This window comes from Xiphophorus couchianus, chromosome 5, assembly GCF_001444195.1.
Source record: "Xiphophorus couchianus chromosome 5, X_couchianus-1.0, whole genome shotgun sequence".
Classification (NCBI taxonomy): Eukaryota; Metazoa; Chordata; class Actinopteri; order Cyprinodontiformes; family Poeciliidae; genus Xiphophorus; species Xiphophorus couchianus.
This window is the reverse complement of record NC_040232.1, coordinates 5861561-5873991: the sequence shown is the minus strand read 5'-3', so window position 1 is coordinate 5873991 and position 12431 is coordinate 5861561. Positions and strand designations below refer to the sequence as shown.

General features: G+C 36.0%; 1 pseudogene; it reads right to left on the bottom strand.

Moving 5' to 3' along the window:
- Positions 1–3533: 3533 nt before the first annotated feature.
- Positions 3534–12291, bottom strand: LOC114144277 (perforin-1-like; annotated as a pseudogene).
- Between the last annotated feature and the right edge of the window lie 140 nt (positions 12292–12431).

Sequence of the window (12431 nt, the reverse complement as noted above, 5' to 3'; positions counted from 1 at the left end):
CTAACAGAACAAACAGTTCTACCGGAACTTTTTGTTCCAGTAGAATAAATAGTTTTACTGGGACTGCAATGAAGGAATAGTTTAACATCAAGTCAGAAAAAACACATAAAGAGCAACTCTAAATTTAGCTTCAGTCAATAACGGAGCAAGGTAACAGTGATTGAAATTTAAGTATTTTAATTCTGTGATTGTAATAAACTCATAAAACAGACAGGAGTTATTCTTTATTTTCGGCAACTAGATTTGCCCACTCTGTGTGTTTTTCTTGGAATTGTTCTCTCTGGAACAGCCGGGCGTTGGAGCACAGAAAAACTGTTACATAGTTTCTACTTCCAGTTACAACTTTACAACTGACACTACTTCCGGTACAAAAACAAACACGTAGCACACAGCTCTAATTTTGTAAAACTTCTACGCTTGAACAAATTTAACTAGGCATAATGTTTTAAACAATAAAATTAATAAGACAAAAGAAATGTATTAAATAAATGGATAAAATAGTGTTTTGTCCATAACTTTAAAAAATTGTAATAATTTAACCGTCCTGTTATGTTCATTTCTAGGGTACAGCAAAAATGTTCGTGGGCCAATTTGACCCGGGGAGTGTTTAGTCTTGCTATAGTGTCAGAAACCAAACAATTCCTCCAAAACATTTTTGTCATAAGTCAAACTGGTCATAAGTGTAGACTCTCCTAGTCTGCCTCCTCCTTCCTGGGTGTTCTCCAGGTCCTCCTTCATCTCATTGACCATCATTAGATTCAGCAGCATCTGATTGAACCTCCTCTTTCTGAGGATGTACAGTATCTCTTCTACTATTTCCTCCAAGACCTCATTTGGCTCAGTTAGATCTATTGTCATGTTGGGAGCAACTCGCTTGACCCACATGCAAAAACACATCCAGGAGAATGAGAATCAGGTAAAAAAATATTAATCTCTGAGTCACCCCAGGCATCCTTCCATGTAAGGCTGAAAACAGCTGGGGTGCATTTGTCAGCCCAGATAGGATTATAACTGATTTGTACAGTCCCCAATGTGTTATAAAGGCTGTACATGGTTTGCTTTTCTCACTCATGAAACCTTGATGGTAGGCCTTCCCTTGGTACAACACTGTGAACAAGGAATTGCCCCTGAGGTTTTCTAGGATCTCCTGTATCCTTGGGATTAGATGACAGTCTGGGATTGTTTTTGAGTGCAACAGTTTGTAGTCTATGCACAGACGAAGAAGCTTCTGTGTTAGATTTAATGAAATCTGGGAGAGGGGGAGTAGTTTATTGGCCAACCTAAAATGCAGTAAGCTAAAATTGTAGTTTACTAATTTATATTTGTGAACAAACAGGGCTCAAACTCAAAGATTAATCTCACAGCATAGGGTTGTAGCTGTGGTAACAAAACAATCTAACTATGAATATTGTTCTTTGTACTTTTACAATGTAAACTTGCCAGCTCCTTAAAGTCTTACATTTAAATGTTAAACAATTTGAAATCTTTAAATTTATGTATGCTGAAATCATTAAATCTAATTTAGCAGCATTGATAATCTCAATAAAGAAATGTGACATTTATATATCTGTTGTCTGTGATAAAATAGTAGCATTTATGGGGCCCTGAAGTCCTGGGGGCCTCATGAAGCCGCTGACTAAATTTGGATTAAACAGAAGTGGAAATAAGTATTATTAAACAAAGTCTCTGTAACCTGGTCATAACACTCTGTCATACAACTGATTGATATAAAACCCACTTTTTGAAATCATTTTGTCTTATTTGTCAAAATGAACAAAGTTGATTAACAAAGGATATAGTATGATAAAAATATTTTATTTTTAAGTTCTATCACAAAGCCCAACTGGAGGGTCATAAGAGAAATTAAATTTTTTTTTAACCCAATTTATGCCTCTTGGACTCTGATAGCTGCTTTGGCTTCACACATTCAAAGCGAGGTTGTTACAGTGGACTCCTTCACTATTTAATTATTTTGGCTTCTGCAGAAGTTTGGTTTTATGCTACAGAAGTTGAACTTGAAGAGCTGGTTTATGTGCACGTTGTCTCCTTTTTGAATTACTTGCAGCAGACTGTTTGTCTTTAGATCAGTTTTGAACATTTTAGGAACACAGTTATTTTACAGATAACATTGGACACAAGTGACATAGGAGCAAACAGCGAGGAAAGCCAGACGTTTTTCTGTTTCCTCAAAGATAGGACTGAGAGGATTGGAAGCTGCTGTGGTTTTTGCTGCCTATTCCATAGACTTTTAGAGAGATGGAGTTACAGTCATCCTACTGGTGCCTGGACCTTTTATGTAATAAATAAGAATATTAAAAAAACATTGAATATTTTGGCTCACGAGATATCTTCACTGTTTCAAACATGACTACATGATGAAAGATAATTTCAAATAATAAATTTCATCAGCGCCTCTTGATTTTAACCATAAAACTGGAAAAACACCAAAAGGCTAAGGATCAAAGGTTGTGACCCAGAGAGACACTGCTTTGAGACCTCACATGCATTAAGACAAGAGATTTGTCAGGTCTAAATACCTATTAGAGACAATTTTAAACAAACACAGGAAAGACAAGAGAGTTAGATTCTTTGTTTCTCGCGAGGAGAACGGACAGAGATGTGCTTTCAGTTACAAATCTCCTACCGCTCTGAAAAACACATCTCCCTCTCTCTCTGTTTTATTGATTTTAGGAACCCTGCCACACGGGGCGCTGCAACTCTAAAATGGTGGAGGGGAAAACAATTCACATAGTTGCAGCGCTAAATGATAATCACTAACTAAACACATGTTATCTACAATCTAAATCCTTCTTGCTCCAGGCACGGCGTCGAATGGGACACGTTGTATAGCTTCAAAGCAACGGCTTTGTAGCACAAAGAACAAAGCAGAGTTTCCTCCAGGGTTGTAAAACTCAGCTGGGAACAACTAACACCTCTATTTCCCAGGGATTCCTTTAGGAAGGAATCAAAGTTATTTAACACACAGAAACATTACTTATACTAAGAGTAAAAGAATAAGAGCATATAAGTAAACATTATCTAAATGTAACTACAAGGCTACATGATACAACGAATATTTGATAATTACTAAAAATACAATTTATCCAACAAGATTCATTGTATAGAAAGATTTATGACTGTGTGTTAGCAGCTGGTTTTTGGACCAACTGTTGACCAATGTAAATTAGGGCATCATGATTGCAAAATAAAGGAGGAAAAGCAAGAAAAGATTCACAGAGCGAGTTTGGAGACTATGAAAATTAGACCCTCCATTCTGCTCTCCTCACGAGTAAAATCCAATTAATTTGTCTCTCATTTCTTTTTGTCTATTTTAAGGCTGTAAACCTGACAGAAACAACGATCAGGATTTTTCTGATCGGTTGTTCTCCACTTTGCCGCATACAGACGATCTTGACCAAATAGTTTTCTGACACCGACTGTAGTGTAACTACGTTTCTCTCTCTTTTATACTAACACATATAAGACATAATTCATAAAACTTTGTTGAAAATATATAAAGTCAACAATTTGTATCAATTTCACAAATTTTATTGTCATTAAAGGGAACACAATTTCTGGTTGCATATATTAAAATATAGCTATTTCTTGTGATTAAATGTTACACAGAATCTTGATTTTTTTTCATTGTATGATAATTACACATTTAGCTAGATCTTTAACAAAGTTCAGTGATTAAGTGTAATTTGTGAGTTTCTATCAGATTTAGTGAGTTAATGTTACATGATGAAATGAAATGCTTTCATTCAAAATATTCACCAATTTCCTGTCACTAAGGAGTTGGTTTATAAAGGCTGCACTTTTCTCCAGTCAGATGTGGGTCACAGGTCAGCGTGTATTTAACCTCAACATTTCCTAACGCTGATTTGCATGTGAAAGTGTGAGTGCCCGGGATCAGGTACTTCTCGCACTCTATGAGGAGGTCGTCATATTTAGGGTCTTCATCCCAAACCTCAATCTTCAGAGCCAGGCTTGTGTCCACCTTCAGGAGAAAATTTGAGTGGATAATCATTCAGATGCATATTTTCCCATTCAAAGTCAAATTATTTAGGTGATAGAGAAAATAAAACTGTTAGCGTCTTGCATCTCAAAAAGTTGATAAATGCAGTGTAATCTTAGCTGAAACACAAAGTATGAAATGCATCAGCTAGGCTGCGCCTGTTTATATATGTGTGTACAATATACTGTACAGTATGTGTAAAATGGTTTCTGTTCAAATATTTTCAGACTTTTTTTCTGTTTTTACTTTCATTTGTACTCGACCATAAACATCATGAAATGTGAATGGTCTAATCAAGTAAAAATAAATTATTTTTCATGAAGGTGCTGAACCAGTATCTCAAAATATAAAGAATCTACAGCCTGGCTTGGATCTATAAATGGAGTTGATTGTCAATTCCCCAAGTTTGCCTACACAATATGCTGTTTGTCTGCATTACATATCATTGTTTACTTTGATTGGTCTTATTTGATTCGATTTATTTATTTCAAACAGGTTTTTAAAAACAATTGTTCATAAAGTTTTTACTTTGACATTAAAGGTTCATTTTGTACATTTGTTGTTTGGACAGCCAACTTTTTATGCTCATGATTGATTTGTAAAAGCAATAAGAGAGGGTTATCACTTCCTGACTCCACAAGATTAGCAGAGCAGTGAGTGTGGGAGCTGCATGTCCACAGACATCCAGGTTGGTTGTGAGAACCGAAACAAGAACAAGTCAGGCCTAAAGGGAGGAGCTCTTTTCTTGTTATTGTGGCTGCTGTCTCATGCAAACAACAAGTTGAAGCACAAAATAGTTAATAATCAATAATTTAACATAATTTTGTTGCAATGGAAACTACAACACATTTCTGATAAATGATATTTGACCCAATATAAAATGCTTGCTAACAAATTAGTTTGGTGGCACCAAAGAATGTTTTCTTTCAAGACTGATGCATAAAAACCCAATTTTTCTCACTTCTGGTAATTTAATGTTTTTTTGCGAAAATAGATCCTGGTATTAACTCTATAAGTTTTGTTGCATCAGTATAGTGAATAGATTAGTTTGTTGTTGAGCTTTTTCAGCTAATCTGTGATGATAACGTTTACTGACCTTGCCCAAATCAAACTCAGCGTTCCACTGAGGATCATCGGATACAATCACTTGGGTCTGGTGGGATATGGAACCATAGTACATCTTGGCATAGCTGTCAACAAAAGAGGAGCCATATAAAAGGTGTGCTCATCAGGTTCCATAAGGTCTTTGTTTTTTTTACCTTTGCATCAACCCACCCGTCAGTCTTTCCAATCACATCTCCGTATAGATTCCAGCCTCGAACAATGGTCACTGATAGATTTCCCCTTGAGGCGTGCATAGGGCAGCAGTTATAAGACATGTTAAGAGTAGAACCCTCACAGTCTGGCTCTTGGGGTGATTTCTTCACAGACGTGTCCTCCCAAATACTGTTCAATAGCAGTTTTCACCCCTGCCTGTTGAAGCTTATTTGGCACGAGCTGATAGAGAGGTCGAAGGGAGAACGATACAACCTCTGGATATCCTATCAGGCCTCTTTAGCCAGTTTCATGTGGGCTGTGGAATGACTTTTGGAAATTGAAAACTCCCCCAACCAACCATCTCCTCCTGACACCTCTGAGTAGTATCGGTGGAGACCAGAGCTGAAGTTAGTGGCAGAATCCTGGTTTAGTAGGACAACCCATGCAAGACTTCGGGACATGAGAGATTTTCAACTTTCCCAATCCAACAGCAACACCCATAGAAAACAGGAGTGGATCTGGATGGAAGAATAAGAAAGAGATTTTAAAAAAGCTGCATTACACCAGACATTCACATAAAGAGCCAGACACAAGCAGAGAAGAATATGTTCATGTAGAAATCCTTGGAAATTAAAAATGGACAAAACAAACAAAAAATTACACTGAAAATACTTAAAGTAGGTTGTTGGAAGCGATGAACTTCATATTTTTTGCAGCTTTTAGTCTTATTTTATTTTAAAAATGATAAGCGATATATTGTTTTTCCTCTCCCACTGCAAGTGGAATTTTTTATGTCTCTGTGAACCAACTGTGTAAAATGTCCCAGTCTATAAATCAAACGCACCAATCCGATCAGTGAGCGCCGTCTTTATAAGCTACCAAGCATTTGTTTTCGAGGTGTGCTGTGCTGTTTTAACTGAGCAGAGTAACATGAACACAACTATACTGAACAAAAATATAAACGCTCCATGTCAAACATTGTTGCCATTGGAGTTAACAACTACAAATGAGCATTTGCTGATATTTATTGTACAAAGGAATATTTCTCTTGATTTGTGTATAATTTTTAATCCAACTTGTTGTCAGTGAGCATTACTCAATGATTTGTTTTTTTTTGTTTACAAGTGCCGGGTGGGACATGTCCAGTTGGTGATCAGACAAAATGAGCAACAACTGGACAATTCTTGAACTGGGGACAATTAAAGGCTACTCCAAAATGTCAATTTTTTCACAAGTCATAATGCCTCAGATGTCACAAGAGCGTGTCATCGGCATGCTGGATGCAAGGATGGTCCACCAGAGCAGTAGCTGTACGGCTCAATGTCCATTATCAGAGCATAGGCAGTTTAAGAGTTTGTTTCCAACAGACTGGCACTCCTGCAAATTGACCTCATCCTTGTCAGCCACTCCACCGCAAGATCGCCATATCGGGCTTGTCCATCTACGGGATCAGCTAAGACCAGCGATACACATAGGTGATGAGACTTTCTCTGCACAGATGCATCACACCTGAGACTGTCTTAACTGCCTACTTGAAGAAGAATTACTTTATTCATCCCAGCAGGGAAATTATTTCCCTTACAGTTACAGCAAGAATTTTTTATACACAGATTAACACACACACACGACAGGAGCTGCGTCTGCAGGCAGCCAGCTGAGCCGGCGCCATTTTTGAAGGAGGACATGCGGCAAAGGTCGTCGGGACCAGGAGTCGAACCCACGGCGTCCACGGGTCTAAGGCCTCCAAATGTGGGGCGTGCTAACCCCCTGCGCCACCACAGCACGCCCCGAAGCCAACTTGGTCAAAATCAAATTCCTCAACCTGACCCTTATCATGTTCAAAGCACTGTCAATCTGCTACAAGAGTCCATACCACTATGTTATCAATGCCGATATGAAGATCAGTAATTACTGAAAAGATATTTTGAGTTTCTCTATATATTGCGTAACCCAAATATACACTCTTATATTTGACATGGGGCGTTTATATTTTTGTTCAGGGTAGATAATCATCATTTGCTTTTAATTGGGACATTTTGCAGACAGACGTTATAGAGGAGAAAAGTTTGAAGGCTGCTGAGAAACCTACAAGCGTCAAAAGGGCAGTGGAGGGGAGAGAGAGACACAGAGAGAGAGAGAGATGCCTGGAGTGGTACAGGCTCCATCACACAGCACAACCAGTTCAGAAACAATAAGAAATTAGAGAAAAAAGAAATTTATAAACAGTATAACAGTACTGTACAGTACGCAGTACCAGACCATATCGCCTTACTTTCACTCCTGGGCGTTAGAATCGTGGAAGTATCACATATGGTTGTGTAAAAATCTGTTGTTTTGTGCATTTTGTTACCTCAGGTGAGGTTAACCCATTCAGGGTGGACAAGCAACTTCGTGAAGATATCAGTCGTCTCAGTCGCCCTCCAAGATCAACCTAAAATAGATATAAAGTTCTTTAAAATGCTTCCCTGCAGAAAAATATCTGTAACTTATTCACAATGTGTGTGTGCCAAAGTTCTCACCAGTCTGAAATAGTGTGTGCCATAGGTCTGTATGAGCTTTCTATACTCATTCTCAGTAGAGTAGTTGTAGTGACTTGGCAGGATGTCTAACTGCTTTTTGAACTCTACGCTTAAGGGAGGTGTGGGTGATAATATAAATCTAGACACCAAGACAAAATTAGAGAATTATTTCAATAACCATGACCTGTCAGAACTCAATGAAAAAAAATCTAATTTCCATTATACTTATAGTGGTTGCAGGTGACACTGTGTGTGCTGAAAGTGTAGCGGTCCTCTTCGATCTGTTGTGAAGCGAACTTGTAGGCATTGGAGCCGGTTCCTCCCACATCGAAGTTGTCAAACAAAACCTTTTCAATTTCCAAGCCAGACTGATGAAATATAGACAACACATGTAGTTTATAAGGTGTTAAATAAGAATTCATATTTTTCTTCCACTAAACTAATCATTTACGTCAGTTCTAACTGAATGCAAAGTAAAAAGATAATAAAATGCTGTTTCTTGGAAGAGTACATATTAACTGAAATGAAATGGTGAAAGAAAGAAAATCAACCAGCAAGGTTTCTATCAAGGTTGTGTTATCAAAACTCAGGGCTGCATTGAAAATATTCTGAAATGTTCAGCTTTGAGTTGTTTCTTACCGTCCAATCATTGGTGTCTTGGGATGTGTAAGCCTTAATCAGAGAGCTGTTGGACATTTTAAAGGAAGTAATTATTATTAAACATCTATACAGTTCATTTCTCATATTTTTAATAAGGTAGTTAAGCTTAGTGAATTTGTTGATTTAACTATTGTTATTTTAATACCACAGCCTTTTTAGGCAGGTATTCATAAACTACAGTTACATTCAATAAATTAGAAAATGCTTCCATATGTGGCTCAGTTTTCAGATTAAAAGTACTTTTGAAAATAACCTCTAAGGAGGTAACAAACACTTTTCATTCCTCTGTATTACAAAATATCTTATTGGTTTGCTGTGTTATTCCAATGTTCAAAGTTAGGTCTGCATTAGTTGTATGTTGAAAATCTTCATAATTAACAGAAATAAAGGCTTTAAAAATTTATATGTGTGGAATTACTCTATATAATGTTTCACTTAGTGATAAAACTAAACTGATTCTCATTGTTGCAGGATGGTCTTTGAGCACATGTCCCTTTGTGTGATTTGAAATGCAATTAAAGTCAATAAGAAAATTGTTTAGGTTTTAACTCAGAAATTAAAGTGCATTAGGTTCATTTAACAAGAAGAGACATGTTGTCTAAACATTGTTTTTTAAGTTCTGTTAGCACATTAATCTTGAATTGTGAGTTTTAACTTAATACTGGACTTTAAACCAAATAATCATTTCACAATATGCAAGAAAAAAAAACTTCCTTCTCACATTTCTGTATTATTTTCACTCACCTTATCAAGTTAAATTAAATAAAATACGTATTTTATATTAGAATAATTGAAATTCTTGTTTCAATTTGATTAGAACAAAAATTATCATTTGCTAATGAATTTAACAAAGATCAACATAAAAACATAAATTCTGCTCAAAAACTTTTAGCAGAGACTTACAACTTATTAAAATGAACGTTTGCCTTAATAACACACCAAAGTCAGATCAATGTAACACACATCCATCTCAGGATACAAAACCATGCCGCTAAGCATTCTGGGAAATAGTTCCCATTCCTGTGTTTTTCTTCTTTCAGTGTTTTTAGTGCTAACATATAAACTCTAATTTATTCAACTCTTTTAGGTTTGACAAAATTAATGAAATGCTAACATATCTTAAATACTGTAAGTTTATCTTTCACAAACTCACATATTTAGGTTAAAAATCTAAAACTAAATTTATATATTAAAGACTAGAAGATAGTAGACACAACTAAATGTGTCCCAAATGTTTTACAGTTTATAAGGCTGCCCCCGCTCTGCAGAACATGATCAGTGCGCTACAGGCAAAGAGAAGTAAATACACAACCTCAGACACCCTCCATAGCTTTGATACCTTTCAGCTGACAGTCTAGACGTGCTCCATGATTTGTCTCAAGTTTGGGATTTTGTTTTTACAACTTAACTCTCCTTCAAACTTTACTACATTTTTTTTTGTTTTTCTTTGGTCTTCATGATGCTGTTTGTAAGATTAGCTGTGAACTTAACTGAGAATAAAGGTGAATTTTATTGAATTATACATTTATTTTAGGTGACCTATGAAGTCAACTGGTTCCACTTGAATATATTTATAAATATCAGAATATCAGTTTAAATGCACACCACATATTTCATATTTAACTTCCACTTCAGAATTATCCACTTTGTTGGTCTACCACATAAAAGTCCAATAAACATACGCTGTTGATTGGAACATGTAATTGTAACATGTAAAAAAAATCCAGTAATTTAATTATGTGATTCAAATTTTACAGTGTTCACAATCCGGTTTAAATACTGTACCTAACAGAGGTGTGATAACTGCTGATGATGTCAGCACTGCATTGACTGCTGGCACTCCAGTCCACAACAGATAATGGAAGCTTAAAATGAAGAAAAGTCGCATTATTGTTAATCCCTCAAGTCAGACGTGCAGCTGCTTATTTATGCACCTTTAATTACTTTTTGGTAGGCATGGTTTTGAAGAGGGTTGGAGCAGAGAATGCAGGTTTCTCTGGCGTTCAGGTAAGTCTTCACATCAATCACATGAGCTCTTTTTCTTTGCAGTGTGACTATATCAAAACCTTTCCCCACCATATTGTAGCCTGGTACAAAACGAGCAACATCACACTGTCTTTGGGTCCCGATAAGACAGGACAGAACAGAGGAGTGAACAAGAAGGACACTCAGGAGAAGAAGAGCTGAAGTTGAATCGGGCAGCATAGCTGTAGTCAAAAGCTGAAAGATAGAGAGAAAAGAAATTAAATTGTTTTTTACATAGTGCATGGCATTTTCCTTATTTTCTGACTTTTTGAACATCATATAAGAAAGTTAGTTAACACTTTATTTGAAGGGGTGTGCATAAGACTAACATGACACTTTCATGAACATAACATAAACCTGGTGGGCTTTATAATGCTTATGCTAACACATGCAAAAATAAAAAAATAGCTGAACAGAGAAACATATGTAAAAATGTACATAAAAGATCATGTATGAATTAAATGTGTAATTGTTTTAATAAATATTTAAATGTATTTAATACATGGGTAAATATCTGTTTACAGTGCATTTCATTGTAACAGTACAGCACAGTTACCCATTGAATTTGGAGGGTCAGGCTGACAGATAAAATAAAGTCAGGATGTGCTGCTAACACAGGACAATAACCAGAAATGAATAGAAGTCAGATTTAATGGTTAAATATTGCTTAAGCATATTGTGATTATTACTTGCCCATGCATTAAATACAGTTGAATATTTATTGAAACAATTATTTATTTAATTCATTTGAACGTTTCTGTGCATTTTTACATATGCATTTCTGTTCAATTATTTTTATTTTTGCATGTGTTAGCATAAGCCAATATCACAATTTTGAGATAGAGTATTCGTTCATGGGAGCAGCAGTTAGTGATGGTGAAACATTAGTAAACAGTTCTAGATAACACAAAAAGTTTCAGCCTGTAAATATTTGTGAAGGAAACAATAATATAAGCATATCAGTGATCATTCCTTGTTGTGTGAAGAGTTTCTTCATTCCCTCATCAGAGACTAAGCCTGGATTTATTAATTAATAATAAATTATGGATTACAATTCATAATAATTACATAAGCCAAACTTCGAAGCGAGTTCTGACTCCCAACAATTTTGATGTCCCCTTGTGAGGTTGCTACAACATTTTTGGTTTCCACAGATCTTTGATTTCAACAAACAGCCACACAGCTCCACCACATTAATATCAGTGGAATTATAAATTCAAGGGCTACACTGATTTATCACCCATCCAATTTATCTGTGTCGATTTCCCTAATTTTAGGAAATCGGTGATCGGGCGATTTTTACATGTGAAGCCGATCTTATCCAACGATTTTATCTACCTTGGCAAACGTATTTAAAGCAACTGCTATCTTCTGCTCTGCTGTGAGAGGTTTGACTAGTAGACCGGCCAAGCAGATCATGTCTAAATGTTTGCAGTTAACAAAAGTCACCCCACTGTTGGTAACTCATCAACTTTCTGCCTATATTTAGCAAGATAACAGACAAAAAAATTTATATCGTCTAAAATCGAAATCAGCAGGTCAGGAATTTAGTAGATTCTTAATCGGGAATCAGCCTGAAACCTGCAATCGGTGCACTTCTAATAAATTCATGAGAAAAATATCTTCTATAAAAATTTTTTTATAACTCAATAAACACACAATACTTTTTAATTGCTGTAGTGTATTCTAAACAAAGATACTCTTTGTATATTAAAAAAATCTTACCTGTCCAAAGCAGACTGAAAAGAAGTTGAAAGAAGCAATGTCTAAGTTAGCTGAGCTGAGAACTGTGGTTTATAAAGCAGCAGCCCTGGAGAGATAAAGATTCATACACAACATCGTGAAAAGGTCAATTCAATGTAGTTACTTTGTTTCTTGTAACTGCCGCTGAAGTTTGAAGATTTTATTTTAGCAGTGATCTTTTTAGAATATCTACGCTAACAGAACAAACA